Raw genomic sequence first — 13,876 nt, 5'->3', positions numbered from 1 at the left:
GGGCAGAGATGGAACCTAGACAACTGCATGTAACTTGGATAGTTTTAAATTTGTACCCAAGTAAATGTTTTAAATAAAATTAAAGTTAAAGATGAAGAGGAAACTTATAAAAGTTGGAAAAATGGAAACTCATAATAATAATGGCATATTAGATTGGCGGTTTAGCCACCCAAAGAAGAGTTGTTACAAATGACTCTATAAAACAGTATGTTGACAGTACGTCCTTAAAGGGGTAGATCCTAAGGACTAAAAAGAACCATGAAGAAATCTTAAACTGCATTCAGTGGTGTATCAATCAGGATAGACTAGACTATGTTCTATTATAATAACAAACCCAAGTCCTGGTGCCTTCAACGACAAGTTTCTTTTCTCCCATGCTACATGTTCATTGTATGTTGGCTTCAGCTCTGATCTGTATGATCTTCCCTCTGTGACCCAAGCAGGAAGGGAAGAGCATCTGTCTGAAATATTTTGCCAGTCATTGAGGCAGAAAACATCTTCCTGGAAGTGACCATCACTCTTATTCCACTCCAATTTTATTGGCCAAAGAAAGTCACATAATCTGAGTTCAAAATGTCAGGTATGTATAATCTTCTCTCAGCAAGAAGCACTGCAGAGATTGGCACCAAATAGGGGTGAACAGTAATACAATCTCACACAGAGAGTTAGTAGGATTATATTTTTGTTTTGAAACTATCACATGCATATTGTAGGATCAACAAATTAGTACTTTTGTTAATGTCATTACAAAGATCTTCAGCATAAAAGACAAAAGACACAAGTATAAACCCAAACAATTGGGAATTGGAAATACCAATATGAACTCATAATTTATCTTTCTAAAAGAGAGGAAAGCATCCTGTCAAATGAAAAGGTTTAGAAGCAATGGCAACCTTGTAGCAATGAATAAGTACTGTGCCTAAATTGTGATCTAAAAGCCATTTTCATCTAAAAGGAACCAGGGCACACCTGACCTACCCCAGACCTACTCTACCCTGCTTACCCTCATTACTCTGGGCCTCAGTCACTTGCCTAGCTTCCTGGCCAGAGCATCCCTGTCTAGGCTCCCACTGTCCTTCTGATTGTAAATCCATGGTACTATGTAAATATATGTTGCTGCTACTACATCCACAAGAGTGAGGATAGCCCTTAGCAGCACTGACTGATGAAGATAATGATGCAATTCACTGCGTGAATTGGACCCACAGAAGTTATGGCTTCCCCATCGGCCCTTTGGAGGGCCCATTTAGCACCACCGAGATGCGTCAGACTATAACACCATTTAGCACAAATGTCAAACAAAGATATGAGGAGAGAAGTAACCACTAGATAAATTGCTTGCCTTTCTTTCTTCCTGGTGGATTGTTCAGAAGCACAGCAGCTTCTAATGACGTCCAGTGACATCAACCAACCACCAGCGTTCTGTGTTTTTGCAAAGCTCAAGGCAACTCAGTAATTACCCCTTAGTGATTATTCTCCCTCCTTTCATGTCTCTCTTGCATTCTTCCATGTATCTTTCTTTCCTGGGATTGTTCATCCCAATAAATTGCTAGAGAATAAATGTTTGCATCACATTCTATTTTCCACCAAACTCAGGCTAAGGCAGTTGTTACTAGAAGCGGCTCTTAAGAAGCAGACCCTCAGGATGGGATTTTAGTGCTGGGTTGTCTGCCTGACTAAATGCAATAAGCCTCCCGTCGCTATTGGTTAGTGGAGTCTCCGATAAGTAGTGATATTACAATTACTAAAGCTGTCACCTGTGGATAATTTTTATGAGGTGAAATTTTCAATTATCAGGTGGCTTCTGCACTTGATTAATAAAGGGGTGATAACAATTATAATGACTGTGGCATGAGTAACTGCTTTTGAGGGCATTAGAAACTTTGAAATAAGAAACGAATGAGCCCAGGACTGTTCATTGCCACCTTAAGGCACCCCATGAAAGCCAGAGGGCTGGTCTAGTAGCCTTAAAATTTTCATCTCCTACCCCTGCAGGTCAGATCATGCTGAAAATCAGATCAAGGATCTGATTGTAAAGGGTCAGAACTACAAAGAATACTAAATGTGTAACCATAATAAATATCTACGTCAAAGTAGAGCCCTGATGGAAAAAGAGTGGGGTCCTGAGACATAGGATGGGGACATTGGGTAGACGAGCTTCAGATTCTCTAATCAACATTCCTCAGAATTACCCTGACTGGAAAAAACAGCCCCATCCATTTTATCAGAGAACAGCCTCCCCTTTCTGTATACCAGAGTAATCACTGACCTTACCTGAAGTAAATACCTCATGCTATGAAGCCTGGTCTTCTTAAGATCCTCTTCTACTCATCTTACTGTTCCCAGGCTATAATCAGGGGCAGATCCCAGCACAGCCTGAGTGGAGAATTATGATCCCACTGCAGGAGGAAATTGCCTACGCCCAAAATAAGTTTTAGGAACTGGCTGAGTTTTACCAACAGGAATCAAGAAATATATGTGGGAGTGGATCTTTAGGATATTAGACTAGGAGAAGGGGCAGAATATGGGGCTAATGTATGAGGGCACACACCTGTGTGTGTTTTGACAAGGGTATCTGAAGCCAGTCTAGTTACCTAGAATGGTTCTTTGAAAGTTGGACATGACAATGACATACAGTGAATGAAGTAATAATGTCAGAACCGCCTTGGCAGAATACTGAAGAAGCCAAAATATTCAGGGAAATACTAATGGTAGAATGGACTAATGAGTAAGACCTGAGAACCCATCACCGGACTCTGTGCTCCCGGAGGACACAGGCAATGGTTCATTCACTAAGACAACAGAGATTTCACCAGTGAGAGGGACACTGGCATCTTCGAAGACCAGGTTGACGATGAGAGATATTACCATGGAACTAGGCTTCCTAATATCAATAGGAACGGTGGGATTCTGGAATGGCAAAAAAACCATGTGGCAGCACCTAACACTAGGGCAAGAGGCCTGATTATTATAATTGGCAGAGGGACTTCCCTAGTGGCACAGTGGTTAAGAATCCGCCTGCCCATGCAGGGGACACGGGTCCGAGCCCTGGTCCGGGAAGATCCCACATGCTGCAGAGCAACTAAGCCCATGTGCCACAACTACTGAGCCTGTGCTCTAGAGTGCACAAGCCACAACTACTGAGCCCACGTGCCACAACTACTGAAGCCCGCGCGCCTAGAGCCTGTGCTCTGCAACAAGAAAATCCACGACAATGAGAAGCCCACGCACCACAACGAAGAGTAGCCCCCGCTCACTGCAACTAGAGAAAGCCTGCACACAGCAACAAAGACCCAACACAGCCATAAAATAAATTAAATAAATCTATTTATTTAAAAGAAAAATAATAATATTTGGCAGAAGGCCAGAGTGGCACTCAGGGCACCTTGACCTGCATTTGTGGCATTGGCTAGTAGACGTTGGTGTTCATAGTAGTTAGGCAGATGGACAAGAGTGTTGCTCAATTTTTATAATGAGAAAGTACTGATAGCTGGAGAGCAAAAGGCTAATACCTGTCCTTCATCCAGTTTCAGATCTAAGTCGGCTCACAAACACTGAGACCATAGGCGGAGGGATTGGATCCCCCTAAAGAAGGACCCTCTAATGCCATTTCAAGTATATATAGGAAGCAGTTCCTCAATCTTTCCCCAAAGAGACCTGTTGTCTTTTGCCAGGGTAATAGTACGCTGGGGGGAAAGTCTATGAATCCACCCCTTGTTTATTTCTCTGGTTCCCAGTGATAACTTTGGTTAGAATGCATAAACAGGATGAATATCTTTAAGAGATCCTTCTCATTGGTTCCCTGGCTGATGGGGTAAAAGCCATTTTTATAAGAAGGGCCATGTGGAAGCTATCTTTTGTCCTGGCCAAGATAGTAAATCGGAAGCAATACATCATTTCGAGAGGAATTACAGAAATGAATGCTACTATCGAAGACTTAAAGGATGCAGGGATAGTAGCTCCCATCACATCTCTATTCAATTCACTTTTCTAGCCTTTGCAAACCCCAGACACTTCTTGGAGAATGGTGGTGGGAAATTGCTGTGAACTTAATCAGGTGTCCTCACTTGCAGCGCAGCTGCCTTGCCAGTTGTGGTATCTCTGACATTTTATATGTGGCTGTTGATAGGGTGAAATATTTTTTCTTTTATCCCTAATAATAGGAAAATCAAAAGCAGGTCTCCTTTACATGGCAAGGAAAGCAGTCGACCTTCTCTATTGTTCCTCTGTTGAGAGATGTATTGCAGCAAAAGAGGTAGGTGCCACCAGAGTCTGGATCACCTGTTCATGTCATTTACTTGTGCCCTCTGGATTTGGTCAGGCCGAATCCTGAATGGAGCATATTTTTCATACGGTGGACTACTGCCGTATCCACCCAACCTTATGACTCATTGGCTTCAATAATACTCAGATCATAGGGAACATTTGTGGTTACATAGTCACTTGGTGTCCCATGGTCAGACATCAGTCACTGGTAGAGCCCAGAATCAAGGCATGGCCTTGCTGCAGAACTCCAGGAGTCTGTGCTGCATCTCTCTTACTGAAGTTTGTTGAAAGCCCTGCAGCATCATTATCTGCCATAGTTACCTCTAGTACCGTCAGAGCTGCTGGCTCACATAGCCTAAGTGTCAGGGAAGCTGCCTGGACAAGCTGGAGAGCCCTTTTTGGCTTCGAGCCTCGCTGGAAACTCTCATCCCTCTGAGTCACCCAGTAGGACTTGGACTTGGTTCTAGAAGCATGAATATAATGTCAACTCTAGCCAAAAATGGGCTGCTGCCACATTACAGCCCCACTTAGAGGTGGCCCCCAAAATCATGGTGGAGGAAATCCTCCCAGTGGGCAGAGGTGCCAGCAGTACGTTGGCTTAATGTGTGCGCAAATGTTGACTCTTTGTCAATAGTGAATGGCTCAGCTTATTGGTCAGGGACCTGGAAGGAAAAGGACTACAGTCCATATACCACCTCCAGTGTCCTAACCTGCCAGGTGTCCCTGATCTGGCCTTTTAGCTGACATTTCACCAGGCCATTCCACCATTTTTTTCTCAGGCTGGTAATCCTTGCTGATGAGGGACATGAAAGACTGTGTATCTTTTTTTTTTTTTTTTTTTTGGCGGTACGCGGGCCTCTCACTGCTGTGGCCTCTCCTGTTGCGGAGCACAGGCTCCGGACGTGCAGGCTCAGCGGCCATGGCTCACGGGCCCAGCCTCTCTGCAGCATGTGGGATCTTCCCGGACCGGGGCACGAACCCGTGTCCCCTGCATCGGCAGGCGGACTCTCAACCACTGCGCCACCAGGGAAGCCCAAGACTGTGTATCTTTTGTTTGAGCTCAGTGGGTCATTCCCACTTGGTAGTAAAATGTGCTCTTTGGTTCGGTGGTAATGTAGTGTAGGAGTCTATGATGATAGATTGGACACTTTTTCAGTCCTTAGGTGGTGGTGGATGGTGATAGATACACTCAATAAAATCAGGAATGACGAAATCTGGGGAAGAAGTACATGAATAAACTTATGGGAGTAGGCACAAAATATCTAGTTGACATCAGCTAGCCTTTCTCCTTGGCCTCTGCAGTGCTTGCAGAGTGGGCCACAAGCAAAGCAGCCACAGTGGCAGGAACGGAGGCTACACCTGTGTCCCAAAACATGGAGTCCTTTCCATCAAAGCTGCCCTAGCTTTGATGCTGAATGCCTAACGTGCGAGCAGCAGGGACTGATTCTGAGCCCTCATGGTCCCCTTTGTGGGGAGGTCAGCTAGCCTCCTGGGGGCAAGTAGATTATATCAGACTCCATTCTTCCTCACCAGAATCACCATGTACTCAAGATATAAGGAATTCCCTGGTGGTCCAGCGGTTAAGACTCCACCCTTCCACTGCAGGGGGCACAGGTTTGATCCCTGGTTGGGGAACTAAGATCCCGCAAGCCGCACAGCACGGCCAAGAAAAAAACAAATCCATCTCTCAAAGTATAGGTTTGTTTCATCTTCCCACAATGCCTCCACCAGCACCACCATCTGAGGGTTGACAGAGTGCTTGATCTATAAGATATATGATATCCTACCTTACTTTGTACGAGACCAGAGAGATCGTTTTACTACACATGAAACATTGGGCTCAAAAACCACAAGTTACACCAGTTTTCCATGTACTTCATCACACCGGGTTGACCAGCCTGATAAAAAGGGTAGAAAGGGCTGGTGAAGTCTCAGCTAAAAGGCCATTTCAGGGATACTTCAGCACTAGGTGCGGTGTACACACTGAGCCAGAGCCAGGCTATGGTGCTAAGGTGCACGGGTCCAGAAACCAAGCGGTGGAAGCAGCCTTGGCCTTCTCAGCCTCACTCCCAGTAGACACGCCAAATTTTAGCTTCATGTTCTTGCCACCGTGGATTCTGTTGGACTAGTGCCTGGGAACCCAGAGGGGGATGCTTTCACCAGGGTTGTAGTAAGGATTCCACTGCCCTGGAAGTTGTAGAACTAAAATAGGTGGTAGAGGAGTGAGATGGTGAATATATATTTTGACCGTTGGACCAGCTGTGGCGGTAGGGTTTGTAGCTTGGTTTGCTAAACCTCTGTAGGTCTTTTTAGGAGATTGCAACTGAACATTTCCTGAAAGAATTGGACTTGTACTTCCACTGCTAGGAAAGAAATGAGGACGATTTATTTCACGTGAGATCTGAATATTGTAGGAGGGTGGGAGCATGTCTACGAGGCAAAGGGGTAGAGGAGCCAGACCCAGTTAGTGTACTAGCGCACATCTCCTTGGCCCGTCTCCACCAGTGGTCCTTGCGCACTTGCCTTGCTTCCTGGCCAATGCAGCCCTGACAACAACTCACACTGTTGTCTTGGTTGTAAAGCGGTGCCCACGACCACTGCCACCAGCACACACTGGGGAGTCCCCATGCACAGCAGCGACTGGTAGGGAGAGACCACCTTCACTGCACACTGATGGGTCTGGGCACGTGGAAACTCTGGCTTCCCCTACAGCTGTGACCAGAGCCAAGAAACACAACTGGGGGAGGCAGAAGGGACATGCAAGTGTGTTTGCTCTCACACTATAGCATGTGAGAGCAAACGGGAAAAAGACAGAAGGTGAACTGCTGCCCTTCCTCCCTACTGCCAGGCTGTTCTGAGATACCATGGTTTCACGCCTCTTATCTCAAGAGGTGCTGTCCAGCCAAGCAATTGGTTGTGTTTTCTGTGAAGCCAGGGCAGCCTGGGGACACCTCCCCTCGTACTCCATCTCCCCCCACTGCCTCACTTCCATTGTTCACCTTCCTTGTTTCCCTGGAATTGCACTCTTCCCAGTTAAGTGTTAACGTGTATGTTTTTGCCTCAGCCTCTGTTTTCTAGTGAACCTGGACCAAGACACAGGGCTTCTTGGAAAAATGACTGATTACTGGTCTGCAGAAAGAAATGCACGTGATGAGTCTGGGACATCTTATTGTGCGAGACACTAATGGTGTCATGTCAAAAGGACACAGGAGCAAATTTGAAGGGGCTCCAACTGGCCAAAGGTGGGACAATTTAGGCATCAAAAGAAATATTGACTACAGTGGATTTAAACACATCAAGTACTTTTTAAATCATGAGTTCTTAATGATACCAAGAGAAAAAATCATTGGTAGCTAGTACACCAACTCAGTTCTGAAAGTTGATCAAGAAAAGAATTATGTGTATATTCTGTCTTTTCTGTGAAAATGTATACTCTAGGGGGACTAAATAGCTGATGAGCTAAATTCTTCTTCATAGACTAATTCTGCCTAATAGATGCAGAGGAATGGTAGATTTAGAAAATCACCTGTGATGATTAATTTTGTGTGCCTACTTGACCAGGCCATGGGGTGCCCAGAGACTGGGCTAAACATTATTTCTGGATGTGACTGTGAGGATATTTCTGGATGAGATTAACATGTGAATCAGTAGACTGAGGAAAGCAGATTGGCCTCCCCAATATAGGTGGGCATCAACCAGTTCATTAAGGGCCTGAATAGAACAAAAAAGCAGAGGAAGGAAGAATTCATTGCTTCTTCTGCCTGAGTACTTGAGCTAGGATATAGGTTTCCTCCTGCCCTCAGACTGGGATTTGCACCATCGGCTCCCATGGGTCTCAGGCCTTCGGACTCAGATGGAATAGCTTGACAGGCTCTCCTGCATCTCCAGCTTGCAGATGGGAGATCATGGGACTTCTCAGCCTCCATAGTCACGTGAGCCAATTCCCCATAATAAATCCCTTTACAGAACCCTGCTGGTTCTGTTCCTTTGGAAAGACCCTGGCTAATACTTCACCATTTTACAAACCCGAATGAAATAATAGATTTGGCAGTGATTTTCAATAAACACTAACATAATTAGATCAAAGGTTGATAGGAAACTTGATAGTGGAGAGATGAGGCTGACATGTCTGAAGCCAGTGATCATTCCCAACATTGCAGAAAGGGAGTGAAGCAGATATTCTCTTCTCGTAATGTGATGCAATAGAAGGCACCACCCATGAATATGGAGCCTGAACCTAATTGAGCCTTTAAATCTAACAATCAGCTCACAGGAAATTCAGGGAACACGGGAACAAGTTAAACAACGACGCAAAGATACAATCAGGCAAACCCAGAATGTGAAAGATTCTATGATAGGACACATGACCCACTTTTTCCAAAAAGATAATTGCGATGTATGAATTTTGGCTTCTGATTGGAACAAACCAAGTATTAAAAGACATTTTTGAGACAACGGGGGAAGTTTGAGTATAGACTAGGAAGAGAGAGTGCTATTAAGGGGTTTTTGTTAATTTTATTAGGTATGATACGGCATTGCTGTCATGTTTTTTAAAGTTCTTGTCTAGTGTAGATGCATATTGACCTATAGATTCCTGGAATTTTCTTTAAAATATTCCAGAAAAAAAAAAAAGTGGGAAGGTATAGATGAAACAATAATGGAAAATGTTGGTAATTGTTGAAGTTGAGTGTTGGGTACATAGGAGTTTATTATACCATTCTCTTTGCTTTTTTGTGTTTGTGCTGGTTATTCTATTTTTTTGCCCCTAGATCTATTCTCTGTTCTACTATGCCTTGCTCTGTGCCCTAAAGGCCAGTCTTGATAGATGGAATCCCCTGGACTTCTGTGTTGTCTGGTTTCTGGGTGGGCTCAGCCAGTGGAGGTCACCAACAGCAGATCAGCAGTGGGAGTGACGAGCAATCAGGGTATTTATTCCCCCTCGCTTCCTCTCTGCCTTCCTGAGGTTCTAGTAACTCTGTTCCGCTACAGCAGTGGTATTAGTTTGCTAATGAATGAGCATGGCTGTGTTCCACTAAAACTTTATTTACAGAAATAGGTAGCAGGCCAGATTTGGCCCACGGGCCATAGTTCACTGACCCCTGCATCTGATGACAGCTCCTGTCGGTCAGCCCTTTTCTCACATGTTAACTTCTCAATGGTTCCTGCCCTTTCAGGCCAAAGGGTGGTAACGGTTCCCACTGTTGCTAATCCCAGAGTGCCACCCTTCCCTTCTCTGGTTCCATGAACCTGATCACACTTTCCTTACCCCCTACATTCAGTTCTCTTTGGCTAAATGCCTTTTGGGTGTAACACTTGTTTCTTCAGGACACTCATTGAAATAGCGTATGTTTGAAATTTCCCATAGTAGAATCATAATGAAAGAAAACAACAGATTTGAAACGCAAAATTGATACGACTTGTTTCTTGGCTTTGTAGACCAGGGGCTGGATGGAGAACCTGGCAGGTGCTCAAGGTGAGAACCAAGGCAGGGCTGGTGCAGGCCGGGGGCACGCCCAGGACCTGACCAAGCCCAAAGACAGGCCAGGGGACCATCCACCAGCCACAGGCTGCCGTGGCCACCACCTGCGGCCGGGCATGGACAGTCACCCCTCAGCAGGCCCAGTGCAAGGATGCGGAGGCCACCGCCTCCCCCTGCTGCCACGTGTGTGGCCACAGTCCTTCTCCACACGCCCAAGCCCTGTCTCCGAGAGGAGTGGGACAGTATGAGAGGCTGAGAGGGTATTTGTTTGTTGGCTTGTTTGTTTCACTTAAGGAGGCAAACCATGATTTCTAAAAACTTGCATTAAACTAAGTTGACAGGGGCTTCCCTGGTGGCGCAGTGGTTGAGAGTCCGCCTGTCGATGCACGTAACACGGGTTCGTGCCCCGGCCCGGGAAGATCCCACATGCCGCGGAGCGTATGGGCCCGTGAGCCATGGCCGCTGAGCCTGCGCGTCCGGAGCCTGTGCTCTGCAGCGGGAGAGGCCACAGCGGTGAGAGGCCCGCGTACCGCAGTAAGTTGACAGGATTGGACTAGAAAATATTTTATCCAGCAGCTGGGGGCCTGTGAAAAAAATCTGGGTAGATATGGACAAATAAAGGAACTACATTTTCTCTGCAGCCCCCAGAGAACTGTGGGTAATTTGAGGACTGGCTCCACCTGTAACGGGCCTGTCGACTCCGGCGCCAGCGAGAAAAGGAGCCGGAGCGTCACGAGCTGAAATCGGCTCCCGGGGGTTCCGATGAAGGGGTGTTTCTGGGCAAACCCCGAGACCAACAGAAGCCGAGGAGAGCTTCACCGAAAGGTCCAGAGGCGGGCTGCTACCCACTGCGGGAGACGGTCCTCAGCCCTCGCCGAACGCTTCCCGCCAGAGGGCCGGGGAGGAACCTCCTGCGCCATGACTTCACCGCGCTCCGCCGGCCGCCGGGGCCCCCGGGAAATGAAGCCAGGCAGCTGCCAGCCGGCCTCCTAACTCCTCCTTCCTCTCCGGTAAGGATGGCGCTCTCCTCGCGTGTTCCTCAGGAAATTGCACACATTTCCCTGCCTTTGGTGCGTGCCGGCAGCGCAGCTGTTTGCCCTGTTCACCTGCCGTCTGAGGCCACGGGGAGAGGAAATTAGGAGGGTGAGCTCATGGGAAAGGGAAGCAAAGCAGGGCGAGGGGCAGAGCCGAAGGGCATCATTTATTTAGGTGAGAGCGTGGGCCCCTCCCCTACTGAGGGGTCTCAATCCCGGATATGCTTGTAAACGTGTCTCCAAAACTTCTGCATTCATCCAGAACAATCCAGTGGTCAAAGCGCTGCCCTGGCTGGGCACTCAAGGGGGCCTTAGTTCGGGCAGGTCTGACAGAATACCGTAGACTGGGTGGCTTATAAATGGCAGAAGTTTATTTCTCAAGAGTTCTGGAGGGGCTTCCCTGGTGGCGCAGTGGTTGAGAGTCCACCTGCCGATGCAGGGGACGCGGGTTCGGTCCGGGAGGATCCCACGTGCCGCGGAGCGGCTGGGCCCGTGAGCCATGGCCGCTGAGCCTGTGCATCCGGAGCCTGTGCTCCTCAGTGGGAGAGGCCGCAACAGTGAGAGGCCCGCGTACCGCAAACAAACAAACAAACAAACAGAGTTCTGGAGGCTGGAAGGTGGGGATCAGGGTGCCAGCAGGGTCAGGGCCTGGTGAGAGCCCTCTTCTGGGTTTTCACTTTGGGTTTTCACATGGCAGAGAGAGTGAGAGAATTTTCTGGAGCCTCTTTTAGAAAAAAGGGCACTTAGCCCATTCATGAAGGCTTCCTGAAAGCCCCACCTCCTAATACCATCACATTGGGGGTTAGGATTTCAACATAGGGATCTTGGGACAGCCACAAACATTCAGTGCATAACAGAGGAATACAAAAGAAATTATTAAAAGGAACTAAAATTACCTCACTCCTCCATTCAGCCAGCATGTATTGAGTGCCTGATTTGAGCAGGTGGGTGTTTTAAGCGTAAGTGGTAGAGTGATGAATAAGATGACAAGGAGGATGTGAGATAATAAACGATACATAGGTACACGTCTATACACACACACATACATATGTGTATACTGTATGTTTTTGCATGTGCATACATAAAATACATGCATACTATACTCGTATTCATGTGTATATGATACATATATGACATGAGGTAAGGATGAGTGCTTTGAAGAAAAATAGAACATGGGCTGGGGAGAGAAAACATCAAGGGGTCAGTAGCTCTGTTCTGCTGTAGCAGCAACTGCACACTTTTTCTGTAAAGGACCGGACAGTCAATAGTTGGGGTTTTGTGGGCCATATGGTCTCTGTCGTCACTACTCTGCCCTGATTACCCCACTCCTTGGGGCTTTGGGGAAATTACTTAACCCCTGTGGTGCTGCCATTTCCATGTTATAAAATGGGACTCAAAAGAGTCCCTACTTCTGGTGGTTGTTGAGAGATTACATGAAATAATATCTTTAAAGTTCTTTGCACCAAATAAACATGAAAGGCTCCCGCTTTTGTTACACCTCCCACTCCCCAAGTCTGAAGGGGAGTAGGGCCATCGGGTCATCTGTCCTGCCCTCACACTTGGTGCTAGATGTGCAGACCCCTCCCTGCCTTACGGGTCTTGGTATCAGAAGAGGCCCAACCCCCGACTGACAGCCTGGTCTGAAGCAGCCCCTCGAGGAGAAGGCAGATCCCCACACAGATATTAGCTTGATTCACCTCGTTTACTCCCTCACAGCAATCCTGTCCCTTTGATAGAAGAGTCCACTGAGGGTCATGGATGACGAGAAGTGCTCAGTTGTCTCCGTGACACATCATGATGCCTCGCAGACAGGGAAGGGTTCCAGCTGAAACAGTAGCAGACCACGTGGTCCAGAGATGGAAAAGAAGGGGTCCCTCCTCTGTTGCCATCCCTTCCCCCTCAACATTTAACCTGCCCCTGAGACTCCCCAGGTTCTGCGGGATCATGCCCTTCCCATGTTCCCTACTGCAGCTTCTGTGCACACCTTTCTCTCGCTCCGTCAACAACAGTGCTGCCTCGTGCTCCATCTCCTCATGGGCCTCCTAATCTGACTAATACATTTGAATTAATGAATAATAGAAGCTTCTTTGACGATGGGAAGACCTCTCAGGGAGCATGTACGTTTCAGCAAAGTTTTCATTCATTTGAGGGTGGATGAGTACCAGGGGTGTTGTCAGGCACCCTGGCAGCCCATCTGAAGGTATTTTTTCATCTTGGTGAGGAAGGGGATAGGAAAGCTTTGTCCCATTTTGACAGATGAGGAAACTGAGGCTCAAAGAGTTTATAAATGTAGTAATGCCTTCCTATTTAGATCATGCCAAATTACATGCCACTGAAATCAGGACTATAAATGCCATCACATATATCAAGCATACAGTACAGTAAATATTGTTTATCTGCCCTTCCCTCTTTCCAATCCGCCAGCCTCAAGCTGGAAGAAATGCTTACGTAAGGTAAGGAAGGACAGTTGAAGCAGGACATTGAGGATGGGGAGTTCCAGTTGGATACGGAGAAGGGGAAAATGAAGGCTTATTTGCACAGAGGTATTGCACGTTCATCATATCACAGTTTAGAATGTGCCAGACCTAACCCATTTCCTGTAAATACATTTGCTGACATCTACAACCCCCACTGAGAAATCTATTTCTGATCTCCTTTTGAAGACTTACATAATTCCAGGTGAGTGTGGCCCAGTGGCAAGATATTTCCAAGGAAAGGGAGGGAGCCTAATTCTCTTCTTGGTTTCATATTGTTCTGGAACACTTGTGAGGGCTCAAATCCAAGGGGAGAAAAAATGCCCTACTACTTCAGGCAGCACAGCAAGCATAAAGAGAAAGCAAAAATTTCCATGTAAACGGAGGCAGGTACAAGCTCCCTCATGTTAGCACCACTTTACAAACTTACCATTTGCTTGAACTTGGAGGGACATAGGACTTTTCAAGGGCCAAGCGCAGGTGGAACAAAATGAATGTTTCAGTCTTATCCTGCAAAGGTTTAAGAGGAACAGTGGAAGAGAGATGGATGGATGGATGGATGGGTGAATAGGTAGGTGGATAGATAAATTGGTGAATGTATGGTGTGGGGGGTGGGGCAAGTG

At 46.8% G+C, this 13,876-nt stretch overlaps 1 long non-coding RNA gene across 1 annotated transcript; it reads left to right on the top strand.

The window, feature by feature from the left end:
* The first annotated feature begins 364 nt into the window (after nucleotides 1-364).
* On the top strand, nucleotides 365-10,814 carry LOC113625203 (uncharacterized). Its single transcript, XR_003434577.1, has 4 exons — nucleotides 365-580; nucleotides 4,164-4,255; nucleotides 7,331-7,508; nucleotides 10,387-10,814. It is a non-coding gene; the product is annotated as an uncharacterized LOC113625203 (long non-coding RNA).
* Nucleotides 10,815-13,876: the final 3,062 nt, after the last annotated feature.

The sequence above is a fragment of the Aethalodelphis obliquidens genome, unplaced genomic scaffold (genome assembly GCF_003676395.1).
Source record: "Aethalodelphis obliquidens isolate GAN/ISIS:26980383/991018 unplaced genomic scaffold, ASM367639v1 scaffold14, whole genome shotgun sequence".
NCBI lineage: Eukaryota > Metazoa > Chordata > Mammalia > Artiodactyla > Delphinidae > Aethalodelphis > Aethalodelphis obliquidens.
Note: the sequence above shows the minus strand (reverse complement) of the source record. Positions and strands in the feature narration are given on the sequence as shown.